Genomic DNA, 12934 nt, shown 5'->3' with positions numbered 1-12934 from the left:
GTCTGCAGGGGCACAAACAAAGCTGGAAAAAAAAATGTCAGAACACAACTGTCAAACTGAAGCTCGACAAGAAACATGCTGCTGTCTAACTGTCCCACATTCCCTACAATATTCCCAAGGCTTCTGAAACATTTTACATATATACATATTTCCTGTTTATGTATAAATACTCAGTTACCACATATACACATTATGAAATCTTGCCAAACCCACATGCAGTTCTGGGAGTTAATTTGTCTACTGTGGTTTGTCCATCTTGGTTTTCTGACCCACCCTCTTGTAGTTTTGGATTTTGCTTTAGATTTGTTGCATGTGTTCTGAAGTGCCTTTGGCCTCTGGGATTTTGATCGTCTGGTCCTATTGGTTTGAACTTACATTGTACTTGTACTTGTGTTTGTTTTTAATCTCTATCCTACTTCAGTGCCCTGAATCAACATACGTGATGCAATTCGACATCATATGATGAAAATTTTTATCATCTGTAGTACATACTGATGCCAATGCCAGCTATTATATATATATATATATATATATATATATATATATATAGAGAGAGAGAGAGAGAGAGAGAGAGAGAGAGAGAGAGAGAGAGAGAGAGAGAGAGAGAGAGAGAGAGAGAGAGAGAGAGAAGAGAGAGAGGAGAGAGAGAGAGAGAGAGAGAGAGAGAGAGAGAGAGAGAGAGAGAGAGAGAGAGATGAGAGAGAGAGAGAGAGAGAGAGAGATCACAAATACAGAAAAATATTATGGAATATTATTACAATTTAAAATAATAAAATAATTTTAAAATGTAATATATTCCTTTGGTGGCAAAAATGAATTAATATTTTAAATAATTAATATGACGTTGATTTGGTGCTCACAAAACATTTCTTATTATTATCAATATTGAAAACTATTGTGCTGAAAAGCAACAGCATTTATTTAAAATAGAATTTGCTGTAAAAGTAATTATTGTCATGACGAATTTAATGCATCCTTGATATATAAAAGTACTAATTTCTTTAAAAAACGAATCTTACTGACTCCTTGCTATTTGAACATTTGCTACATTTCACAAATGTAACATTTAGGCACAAATTATTTTGGTGCCGATGCCATATAATGTTTTGATCCAAGACACTTTCTCACAGCTGGGAAAAATGATCTATTCATCCCTTATATCCCCTCCATACACACTCCACTCCAAAACCTTTGTCCACATGTCACAATCTATTGTGGGATTCATCTCAGTCTAAACTGATTCTCTCATTTCCCAGAACAGGCATGACTCACACTCCCTCTGTCCTATTCTCTTCCCAGTTCAAGAGGGAAGTCTACTATTGCATCGAATTAAGTCCAAACTCCTGAGGCAATGAGCGATGACTACATCAAAGAACCACCGTTGCTGAGGTTGCATTTAATTCCAGTGCTGTTTAAAAGAACAGTTCATCCAAAAGTCTGTCATCGTTTTCTTAGTCATAGTTTTTCAAAACTGAGTTTGCTTTCTTGGAATACAAAAGAAGAAATTTTACAGAACATTCAAACTGCTCTTTCCCATTCAACTAAAGTATAAAGTAACAAGGGGCTGTCTGTCATGCGCCAAAATGTGTTGTGGACCATGACAAAAAGACAACAGCCGTGGTTAAACCAAGAAAAATACTGATAAAGGTAATCACTCAAAATAATTTTTAAATTATTAAAATAATGACTCGTGAGATGACTAAACGCTGTGACCAAGTGTGACTGCTAAGATTAAACATGCAGAAGGATGAATAAGATTTGAGAGCTATGGCAGAGGCGACGATCTTTTATGTATAATATTTTATACACAAGCCCAAAGCTCATATTTTGGCAATCTGAGACAGTGTCAGCTTCCAGGTTTCGGTTTTTCTGATTGCCTGAGCTCATCACCACAAGAACAACCACTGGTCCTGTTCAGGCATGTCTGAGACGCTCCACAACTGCTCTGAGAAGGCAGTCTGAGGACGTTTAAGAGAACTTACAAAATGTAACAATTACTGCTGTCATATCACAAATTCTCAAATTTTAGCTAAAGTCTGGACGAGTCAACATTAGTTGCCGAAAGTCAGAGACAGTCTGCACTCTGCACGTATTTTGAGCAGTGTATGATGGACACTTTTTTAGCTTAACTTTATGATTCTACCCAGTCGGAGGTGTATCAAAACATGTATGATATTTTGAGCCGATTTAACAACACGCAGGCTGCATCCGAAAACGTAGGCAGTGACTTGTTGCCTCGCTCCCCTATCAGGCAATGACTTTGCAGGCAGCGTCTGCGCACGAAGGTTCCTCGCGAAACTGATTTCGGACAGACTTCTGAGGCAGCGTAACGGTTTAATGATCTACATCAAAATAGAGCGAGATTTGGTGAAAACTAAGTGAATATTTAATGACTAACTTCTCTCTAGAAATCACATCATAACTGAAAAACATTCATAAAAAATTTACATTTACACACAAACTGACTACCAGCCACAACTTTCAGACGCCATTTTTATTTTTCTAGCTCAACTGTCACAGAATGGAAACCACAGGATTGTGGGATATCAAAGGAAGCAAAGGATACATCTATGCTGCCTTCAAAAATCGATCAGATAAAGGTATCTCAGGAGGAGACAGGAAGTGAAACTAACATTGCATTCAGACATGGCTTGATGCCTTCCAACCTTGAAATGTGTCCTCCGAAAGCAGCATTTATCAGTTTTCGAAAGCAGCATTTATCCGTTTTTTTCGGACGCAGCCATTGACTATCTAAAATTGCATACTTCCCTACTATATTGAAAGCAAAAAACAGTATACAAAATAAGTATGTCTAAATTCACAGTACTCATAAAACAGTAGGCATAAAGTACCCTAATGACCTACTACTTCCAGAGAGATTCTAAAGTGTGCATACAATGGACACTTTACTATCCCATGAGGCCACAGGAAGAGAATTTGTGAATGGCAGTGAAGCAACACACCTGCCACTGTTAGGTCACATGATAATGACAATATGGCAAATGTAGTAGGTCCAGATAATATTCATACTACACACATTCATACTATATAGAACATACTTTTTAAAGCGGTTGCGAAGTAATTACTTTAAAATAAGTAGCCTACCTACTCAAGAGAGAATGCGATTTCGGACGCAGGCATGGTTATTTGTCATTCGTCTCTTCGCAACAAGCTGCATGTTTCTGGGTGATTTTGTTGTGTTTGGAATTAATTTAAAGACTGATCCTCAGTCACCAAGTGTTTTACAATCTGTTCAGATTTTAAAAGTCGTGTAGTGTACACCACCGAGCTGTTCCCCAAGCTATAAGTTTTCATCTGCCCCTCATGTTTGCTTAAGCGAATGGTGGAAAATATAACACAAACCCCCACAGTTATGCCTCTGGCAAGCGCTATCCAAATACTGTCTACAGCAGTGCTCTGACCCGAGTCCAATGCAGTAGCCTACGTTATTACCACAAAGAGTGAAAGCAGAACAGTGGAAAGGTTGTGATAAGCTCTGGTAACATGGAAGCGCTAAGACATTTTACTGTGTTTTGGGAATTGGATGGAGCGCTGGTGGTGCATCAGACCACCACGTTCTGGGAGAGCTAATAAGAAATGCAACAGATGGAGGAAAAGTCAAGCCTATCTACAGCATTAGATAACAGCTGGAAATGACAGAATCTCCATGGCCACAGAGGAAGATCTAGACTTCCTTTTCCATGTCACAAGGTCTCCAAAGAGCCAAAAGCTGTGATCTAACTAGAGATGAGGTTGTGGGAAATATGAATGTGATTCAGAGTGTCCAGTGCTGGTTTTGCTGACAGTCCAACCGTAGTTGAGCGCATGAAATGACTGTAAAACTTTTAACTTTTAAAAGCAAAATAATAATCTTGATCAATTAACAGATACGCCAAACACACAGTAGGCCTATGCGTCTATGTGGATATAAACAACACTGTGATTTGGAGATAGATAGTAGGCAGTGGGTAGAGGAAGTTCTGGACATTTTTAAGTGTTACTTTTTCATTTGAATGGTTATAAATTGCTTTAACTTGTTCTAAATTGATCTGAAATCTCTCATCCCTTCGTACAACACGAACACTGGGCCAGAAGTCATAAGAAAAAAAGTTGCTCACCCGTATACAGACAAAAGTAAGACGTTTCAGCAATAGTTATTCCGTTTATGATTCGTACATTCATTCATTCAGGTGGAATCCGTGTCCCTTTCTCGGAAATTTTAGAATCCCACTCATCCCACACGAGTGTTTCAAACGGACTGGAGAAGTAATGTTTTGATCCACCACCGCCCACTGAATGGGGTGTGGACCTCTTCATTCAGTCAGACGTAGAAACTGGGATAATTTTTACTTCTGAAGCTAAAACAAAACATTCACCGTCTTATGAACTCGAGCTATGTTACCTTTATATAGTCTCGTAGGTAAAGGGAATATTAACAGTCTAACTTCACTTAAGCTATTTATGGCGTCTAAAACCGTAAACATACTATTCACAAATTTCACATGGTAACCCTTATTAGCAAAACGTTTTTTGTGTAATTATTATTATTATTTTAAAGCCTTGAGAGCATACTAAATAGGCTATTCCTCTCATACCAAAAGCTTAGTCTAATTAGCATATTTTGCTATTCAGAACGCGCCTAAATTAAGGTTGTCTAACTGTGTTTTTTTATCTGTTTGTTTTAGCTGTTTGTGTGCATGATTGTAAAGTGGACAAATAATTAAAATGTTGTGCTCTCATGCAGTTTATTATGTTAAAACTATTTAAAAATACTCAGGCAAACCCGCAAAGAACACATAGCTACTGTGAAGAATAAGGTCTTTCATAAACAGGTATGACCGGTTGGTTAGCTTTTTGGCTTTTTGTTGTCGGGACTCGGGCGTCTACATGTAAAATGTTGGGAACGGCGCCCTCTGGTGTTCTCATAAAGGAACAGCGTACACACTCCTGGGCAAAAAAAAAAAAAAAAGGCTAAACGCTAAGCTTTTAATTTTCTCACCCACAAATTATTGGTCTGGAAATTAGCTAAATTTGAGCAAATGCACTACTTAAAAAGTCATTACTGTGTCAAAAAAACATCAAAGACAGAATTAAGTTTTTGTCAGAATATGGGAAGGAGTGATGAATCGAGTTGCTTGGTGATGCTATTGAGCGGTGTCTTCCAAAGAAAGCATCTGAGAAATATATGATAATAAATGTATCTCTACCCTAGTGAATCATGGTGGAAGAGTGTCATTGTGTGGGAAGCCTTTTTAGCTGCTGGTATTGATGAGCTACTTCACTGTGGTGAAAAGTCATTTAATGCTTTGGAGTTCTGGAGAATATTGCAGAATGGCTTGCTTCCCACAAATGAAAAGTTGTTATCTAAAGAGGAATGATCAGATGTTATTTTTCAACAAGACAATGCTCCTACCCAAACACATACAGTCGTGCTCAGAATGAATGGTACCCCTGGTAAATATGATCAAAACTGGCTGTAAAAAATAAATCTGCATAGTTTATCCTTTTGATCTTTCATTAAAAAAAATGCCAAAAATCTAACCTTAAATTGAAGTAAAAGAATTGAAAGTGTTGGGGAAATCACATTATGAAATAAATGTTTTTCTCCAAAACATGTTGGCCACAATTATTGGAATTGTTTTACGAGTAAAATATCTCTGAAGTACATTCCCATTAAAGTTGACCTTTTTTAGCACACCAGGAGGAATAGGAACATGAAATTGTCCAGCCATGACTTCTTGTTTCACAGGAGTTTAAATATGAGGAAACACAAAGGCCAAATTCCCTTAATCATCCATCACAATGAGTAAAACCAAAGAATACAGTTCTGATGTGCATCAAAATATTGTTGAGCATCACAAAATAGTGGCTCTAAGAAAATAGCTAAAGAGTTGAAAATCCCCATTTTGAATATCAGGGCAATAAATAATTAAGAAGTTCCAAGATGTTACGAATCTGTCAGGAAGAGGACGTGTGTCTATATTGCCTTAATGGACGGTGAGGAGGAACGTTTGAGTGGCCAAAGACTCTTCAAGGATCACAGATGGAGAATTGCAGAGATTAGTTGATTCTTGGGGTCAGAAAACAACCCCTATATCCCCACGTTGTTTGGGAAGGTTTCAAGAAAAATCTTCCTCGCTCATCCAAGAACAAACTCCAGCAAATTCAGTTCCTGTGGTCAGATCATCAGATGAAACTAAAAAAAGAGCTTTTTGGCAGCAGGCACGCTAGATGGGTTTGGTGCACTGCACACAAGGATAAAAAGTAAAGAATTTTAATAAACCGTTGGATCTTTAATGTTGTGGGCATATTTTTCTGCTGGAGGTCCTGGACTTCTTGTTCAGATACATGGCATTGTGGATTCTATTGTAAGGGGTGTACAGTCAAAGACCCAGAACCAGATATGAAGAATGAAGACCCGGAGTCAGAATTATAAAAAATTAAAGAAAAGTTTTACTGAAGATAGTTTGCATTTTCATCAGCAGAAGCCAGCTTCAAGACTCACACAGGAGTTCGTAGGCCGCCCCTCTTACAGTTACAAAGATCACAGCAGTTATACCATTTCCAAGGTCTAAGCTACGTCATTGCTTACAGGTTGAATGATTCTCATTGGCTAAGAAACATGAAAGCCTAAACAATTTAACACATGTGAGGAGATAGGGGTGCCTATCGCCATTAGTAAAGATAGTTGTCGTCCACTCATTGGATTTAGGCCTGTGGTGGCCTCGCAGGTTAGAGAAGGGCGCCGGGGTGTCTGGTCCGACCGTCCAGAACCTACATAGAATGTCATACGCACACACACAAATAACAGACACTAGCAAATAACAGCTCCCATCAAGGCTGAAGAGAGTCTGAGCTCCTTATTATCAGTTAAGTATACCAAAACATAATGCTAAAACATTCACTCGTTTGGGAGAAAAACAGATAACTGACATTTACTCCCAAGGAAGGAAATATACTGGAAAGAATACATTTTAATACAACAATTCAAGTTTGATAGTAACGCTCAATATAGCTTGACCATATGTCCAACGAAGAATCATATGTGCCCACGCTGCCTTTAGGACCCTCTAACCTTTCTACTGATCCCAGAGAAAGAGACAAACGGCCTTGTGGGTTCCGTGGCCTTCGTGTCCTGCGTGTACTAAGTGCAATCTCAAAGTAAGATTGGAATGCACCTAAAAGAAACTGGTTACTTGCATCCATGCATTTAAGAAAATATAATTTCACAAGCACAAGAATATAAAAATTATTATGTGATAATGAATATATTTGATTATTGATTTTTATAAAGGAAGTATATAACCATTCAAAATGATATATGATTATATATGTATTTGAAGAGGCAAGGGATTTTGACCAACCCTTCAGTCCCCCGTTTTAGACCAATGTGGGGTCCAATACCGCCACGTCTGGTCTAACCAGTGAGGTCACTACGGAAGGGAGGAGTGGTGACGCATGCTCCCCTGCCGGGTCACACTTGTCTCTTCACCTCGTCACGGACATGCTGGATACTAAAAATTCCAGTCCCCATTAAGAGGCTCTCCCACCTTCCACTCACAACAGGACATCAATGTCATTCTTCCTCAGTTTATCAGTCAGGTTAAAATTTTTATAAAACACATAACTGATTACGAAACAAGTACATATTTTTTCTTTGGAAGCCAGGCTAAATAAGCAAGCACTATTGCTGTATTCCTAGCATGGGCTAGATCCACAGTCACTACTCAGATCCTAAATAAAGACATTGTCTATAATCATGAATACCAGAATATATGCACTAGTTTTTTTATTTTTTTATAAAATTATGATTTCCAAATCCTTTTATTATAAACAAAGTTGGATGGTTAATCCATTATTTTCACTACCCCTTTTATAGACCCTTTAGGTTCAAAACACAATGGTTGTCTAACTAAAAATAAACAACAAACAATAAAATATTAATAATTAAGACCCATAATAATCGATGTAAGCCCTTTAAGTCTTTACTGAAATCATCCTTCAGTTTACGGTCACATAGCATGTACCATTTTAATTGTATAACATCTTATACCCTTTTTTGTTTGTTTCAAAAATAGAAATAAAATAAAACAAATTCACATCATCATTTCAGTCATTATTTTACCACTAAAATATAGGATCGTTCCCCATTCTGCTTAATAAAGCTTTTGTTTATTCCTTATCTTTATATCACTTGAATCCCTGTCAATCATACAATGTCTTATTGTTTTTATTTTGAAACTCACTTTTTCATACCATTTAAACTTAATTTGACTTCCATAAATCCTATCAGAAATTGTATTTTCATAACATACATTTTCTTCTACTATATTTCTTCCATCTTGCCCTAAATGCCAGTTCCTTCTGCATCCGAGTCTCTCACCACTGTCAGCCTAGTGACACTTAAAGTTCCCTCGTTAGGGGAATCATGGTATTTTATTAATTCTTCAATACTCTTGTTTTCTTATCATTAACTTCAACTTTATTTTTCATTATAACTACTTCTCACAGTATTTGTCTCAGTTCCGCTTATCTTTACAGTTTTACAGAAACCAAAATATTATGTTACTCAGATCCCAGCCAGCCATATAGCTGCTTTCTCTTTTTACCTTTATTAAATTGTAGTCTTCTTAGACATCTAATGTCATACATACATTTAATGGATTGAGAAATAAAACCTTTTCTTTTTAGAAGTTATATTCACTCCTTCTTTGTTCGCCCTCCGGCCTTTCAATAAAAATGAGGGAGCTCACTCTGGATAATTTGGATAGTGACTTAGCCAATGTGTCACTTTGTCTCTCTGCCGTCAAGTCTATATATATATATATTTTTTCCTACGTTTATCCTTATGATCCCACCTAGTTGTCTATTTAAATTTAGACCCTCAGTTGAATTTAGACAAGAGTTTTACCCCATAATGGACGGCAATCTTCTTTACAATTCCAATTTATATAAAATACTAAACCAGAGAGTAATTCAGTTCAATATCATAAATGACAAAAGCATTCATAATTACCAATAGCAGACAGAGCTGGAGAACCACTCCAATTAAAGCTCGTCCCATGTTCTGCATTGTCTTTTCATCAGATTGTCTTAGAATTATCAACCTTTTTTAAAGTTGGTCATTTCACTTAACCCATCTGTAATGATAAAACACTAATTCCAGAGGTTAATGACACAATATCCTCAAAATCAGGAAATAATAGTACCCCAAACTAACACATACAAGACATAAAGTGCTGTCACCATCACACGCACTCATACTAGACACACATATGTTAACTGTTCATTTTCAATGTTCACTTTTCTTTATATTATTGCTAAAAGATTTAAATTTTAAATAAGATTTTAAACTTCCCATTTTCCGGTAGCTTCTACCTAATTTTACATGGTCTCCCAACCAGTTTCAAAGCATGTCTTGTTCATTATTCATTAGAATTTAACAAGGTCAGCTGGGTTGTTTTGTTTCATTATCATTATTTTGCTTCAGCTTGCTCTAGCAGGCCAATAATGGAAAGACAGACACAGTTACCATCCCTTCCTCTGCTCAAGCAGTCTCTCTCACTATAAATAAATAATCTTTTTCAACAGCCTTCTAAGGCTGTAACTTAGACAAAATGTAATATTAAATTAATTACAATAACCTTTGACCATTCACCTTGTTATCCAGACTTTTCTCAAATCTACAAGAGCTGTCTTCATCTTTAGCCACCACCATGTCTAACGACCTTCAGGAGTTAAAACTATGTCATAGACCTATTAGTTCAAAATCAACACTATGATTTTCCTTGCCCATAAGGCAAACCAGTACATAAAAAGTTTTGCTACTGTCTCCACAACAACTAATGGGAATCACTTCATGGCCTCAGCTGGCTCTTGAAAGCCCCCTCCTGTTAGCCCTTTATCTATAATCTCCATCAGGGTGTTTTCCCCTGGCATATTTGCAGACGCTTGTCACAATAAAAAAAAACAAGCCATACAATGAATGCGGTTTCTGGTGATTGGTATTAGAGGAACACTCACGTTTCGGGGTCAGACTGTCTGTAACTCCTCACAGCGCATCCGCCCTAACGATAAAGGATGCTGCTGGCCTCACAGTCATCCGTTCCACTCTCATACCTTTCTCACATAAACACCTCCATCTTGAGATGCCCAGTGACTTTACGTGATCCACTCTGGCTTGGGTTGCCCCCTGTCTGGCCAATAGAAGGTCTTACCCGTCATTGAGTAGCCACTCGTGCCCACTGGTGACCGCTCTTTCCCATCACAGGCTGTTTGCTTCAACAGAACTCAGCTGTTTTCTAGAGCTTAGGAAAGGCACGTTCAAGAGTCACCAGAGCCATTCGGATTGCCTAATAGTGTTCACATAGGGAGACAGGTCAGAACAACAGTATTTAATCACTTAAATCCATTAACTATCTTAAAAGCAGCAACCTAGCTACTTGGATTATACTCAGTGAATTTAGATCACAACCGTACATTCAGTGTACATTTCCGTCGGCCCCTCCCCCGTTTCATGGTGGGGACTAAGATCAGACAAAGAAGTTACTGGTCCTAACCTAACCAAAGATGTCACTACAAATAGCTTATTATCACTTATGACACCGACTCAGGTAACAGCTTTTAGCTGACATTGACTGAGAGAGAGACATTGAATGAGAGAGGGACTGGTACACTGCACTCTGAACGTCTAACTTTATCTACCATCTTTTAACTCTATCCCAGCTTAAGGCATCTTTGCCAGATATTACATACGGTTTCAAATAAACATATTATTTATATTTGTCTTTTGCCCACACATCAGGAAATTTAGGCATTACAAATTTCCACTCAGATTGAGTCTGTTGCACTGGCAGTTTCAGCCACAGCACACATCAGATTCAGATAAGCAAACTGTTTCCTTACAGCCAATAACAAACTTATCTTTTGAAAACTAAACATCAGCTTCTAGTTCTTTCATGGTCAACTTTTCAAGCTGTTTGTTTAATCAGCATTTAGCAACTGTTAATTCAGTACGGCTTCTGCTTATTTGTTTTACATAAAAATAATTATTCTAGTTCTCAATAACGTTTCACATTTCTCAATCTCAATTTTAATTGTCAAGTTCTCAACCATAGTTTAATATTTGACTTCAGTTTTCTCTTGGAGTTTATCAATCTCCAATTAGGATTCACACTAAGTTTGACGAGGCAAGCACTCTCTGCTTGTGATACTTTTGCAGTTATTGTAAATCATCTGTGAGATTAGTCTCTCTATATCATCTAAAACCTTTTTAAAATGTTTAATTACAACACAATCATCCTTTAAGTTACTTTGATATATTTTGCAACTCACATTTGTTGGAGTCATTCATTTTACATCAACCTGTATTCATCAATTCACTTATAAAAATTAGTATTATAGATCTTTTCTTCAAAAGGATTCACTTTAAGACTTCAATCTTTTGACCTTGTTTTATCTCTTGTTCTTTCTCAGACGACAACTTTAATATCGTCATTTAAACACTGATCTACTTTCAAACTCACATTATTACCAGAAATGTGTCACGTGTTAAATGGCCCTACTGACCACAATCAAGACACTCTCTGTCATCTGGTGAATTTGTTTCAGCCTCAACTACAGCATCACACCCTTGAAACAGTGTGTCCCATTCAGGAATGCAAACAGAGCTACTGATTAAGCAGTTCTCTGTATTCTTTTACAGTCCACCAGTGGCTGATTTAATCATAATAACCCAATCATAATCTTCATCATTATTATTGGCAGAACATTAATTTTCATAAGCTGCAAAATATTGTTTTCACAAAGTGTCTGTTTAACTTTAGTCGCTTGTCCAGGGAAATTATCCCTGACCCAGAATTTCTTTCACTTGCTTCTTGTAATCATCGTAAGCAATACGAGGCTAAACATTTTAATTTTTCAGTTTCTTTGTTTGTTTGTAGCCAGTCAAGTTTTTTAAATTTCCAATCAAAATCAAAATCCTGACTACCATTTACTTAATCATTTCTGCAAATTTATTTAAAGTGAGGGCTTTAGAGCACAGCTGCTTACAGCGTTTGCTTTTCCTGTCTCACTATTTGTTTCAGGACTCTTCAGGTTACTGTCATATCTTAATCATGGTTCATACTCACCTGAAGTTATTGCAGAAATGGAGGCGGCGATCTTTGAACAACACAGCTTGGCTTCTGCGTGATGAAACTGCAAAGTATACTCCAAAATCACAGTTACATATACTGGTCCATGCCAATTTGGGTCACAACTTTTTAAATTTTTCTCTCGGAATTGTTCCTGATGCATCCCTGGCAAACAACCCTATTATTGTTAGTATCCCTAACTACCTGATTCACTTCACTAAGTTCGGGGATCCCCTATCTGAGATGGAAGAGATTGAGCAGGTTTACGGTGCCACTGGACCTCTAGCCCAGGGACGTGCTCTGCTGGGGTGGTGCTACACCAGTAATGCCCAGCGGGGCCCCCACAGAGCACGCTTCGCTTGCGCTGTCTGCTGCCGTTACCCTTAACGATGCTCTCAGCGACTTCTTATACTGTCAGCAGTATAATTAACTTACTCCTTCACTCGCCTCATCGGAGTGAAGCTTCACTCGCCTCATCGGAGTGAAGCTCTCCCGCTCTCCTTCAAAATCTCCTCCAGTCAGACAGCCCTAACAATTAACAAAAGCTTACTACCTTGTTTGTTGATTTGCCAGGGGTGTCACCGAGAATAATTGCCACCGCATCCTCCACCATAACTGTAAGGGGTGTACAGTCAAAGACCCAGAACCAGATATGAAGAATGAAGACCCGGAGTCAGAATTATAAAAAATTAAAGAAAAGTTTTACTGAAGATAGTTTGCATTTTCATCAGCAGAAGCCAGCTTCAAGACTCACACAGGAGTTCGTAGGCCGCCCCTCTTACAGTTACAAAGATCACAGC

Source organism: Rhinichthys klamathensis, unplaced genomic scaffold (genome assembly GCF_029890125.1).
Source record: "Rhinichthys klamathensis goyatoka isolate OS25496 unplaced genomic scaffold, OSU_Roscu_1.1 h1tg000210l_1, whole genome shotgun sequence".
NCBI classification, from domain to species: Eukaryota; Metazoa; Chordata; class Actinopteri; order Cypriniformes; family Leuciscidae; genus Rhinichthys; species Rhinichthys klamathensis.
This window is presented reverse-complemented; position numbering follows the sequence as displayed.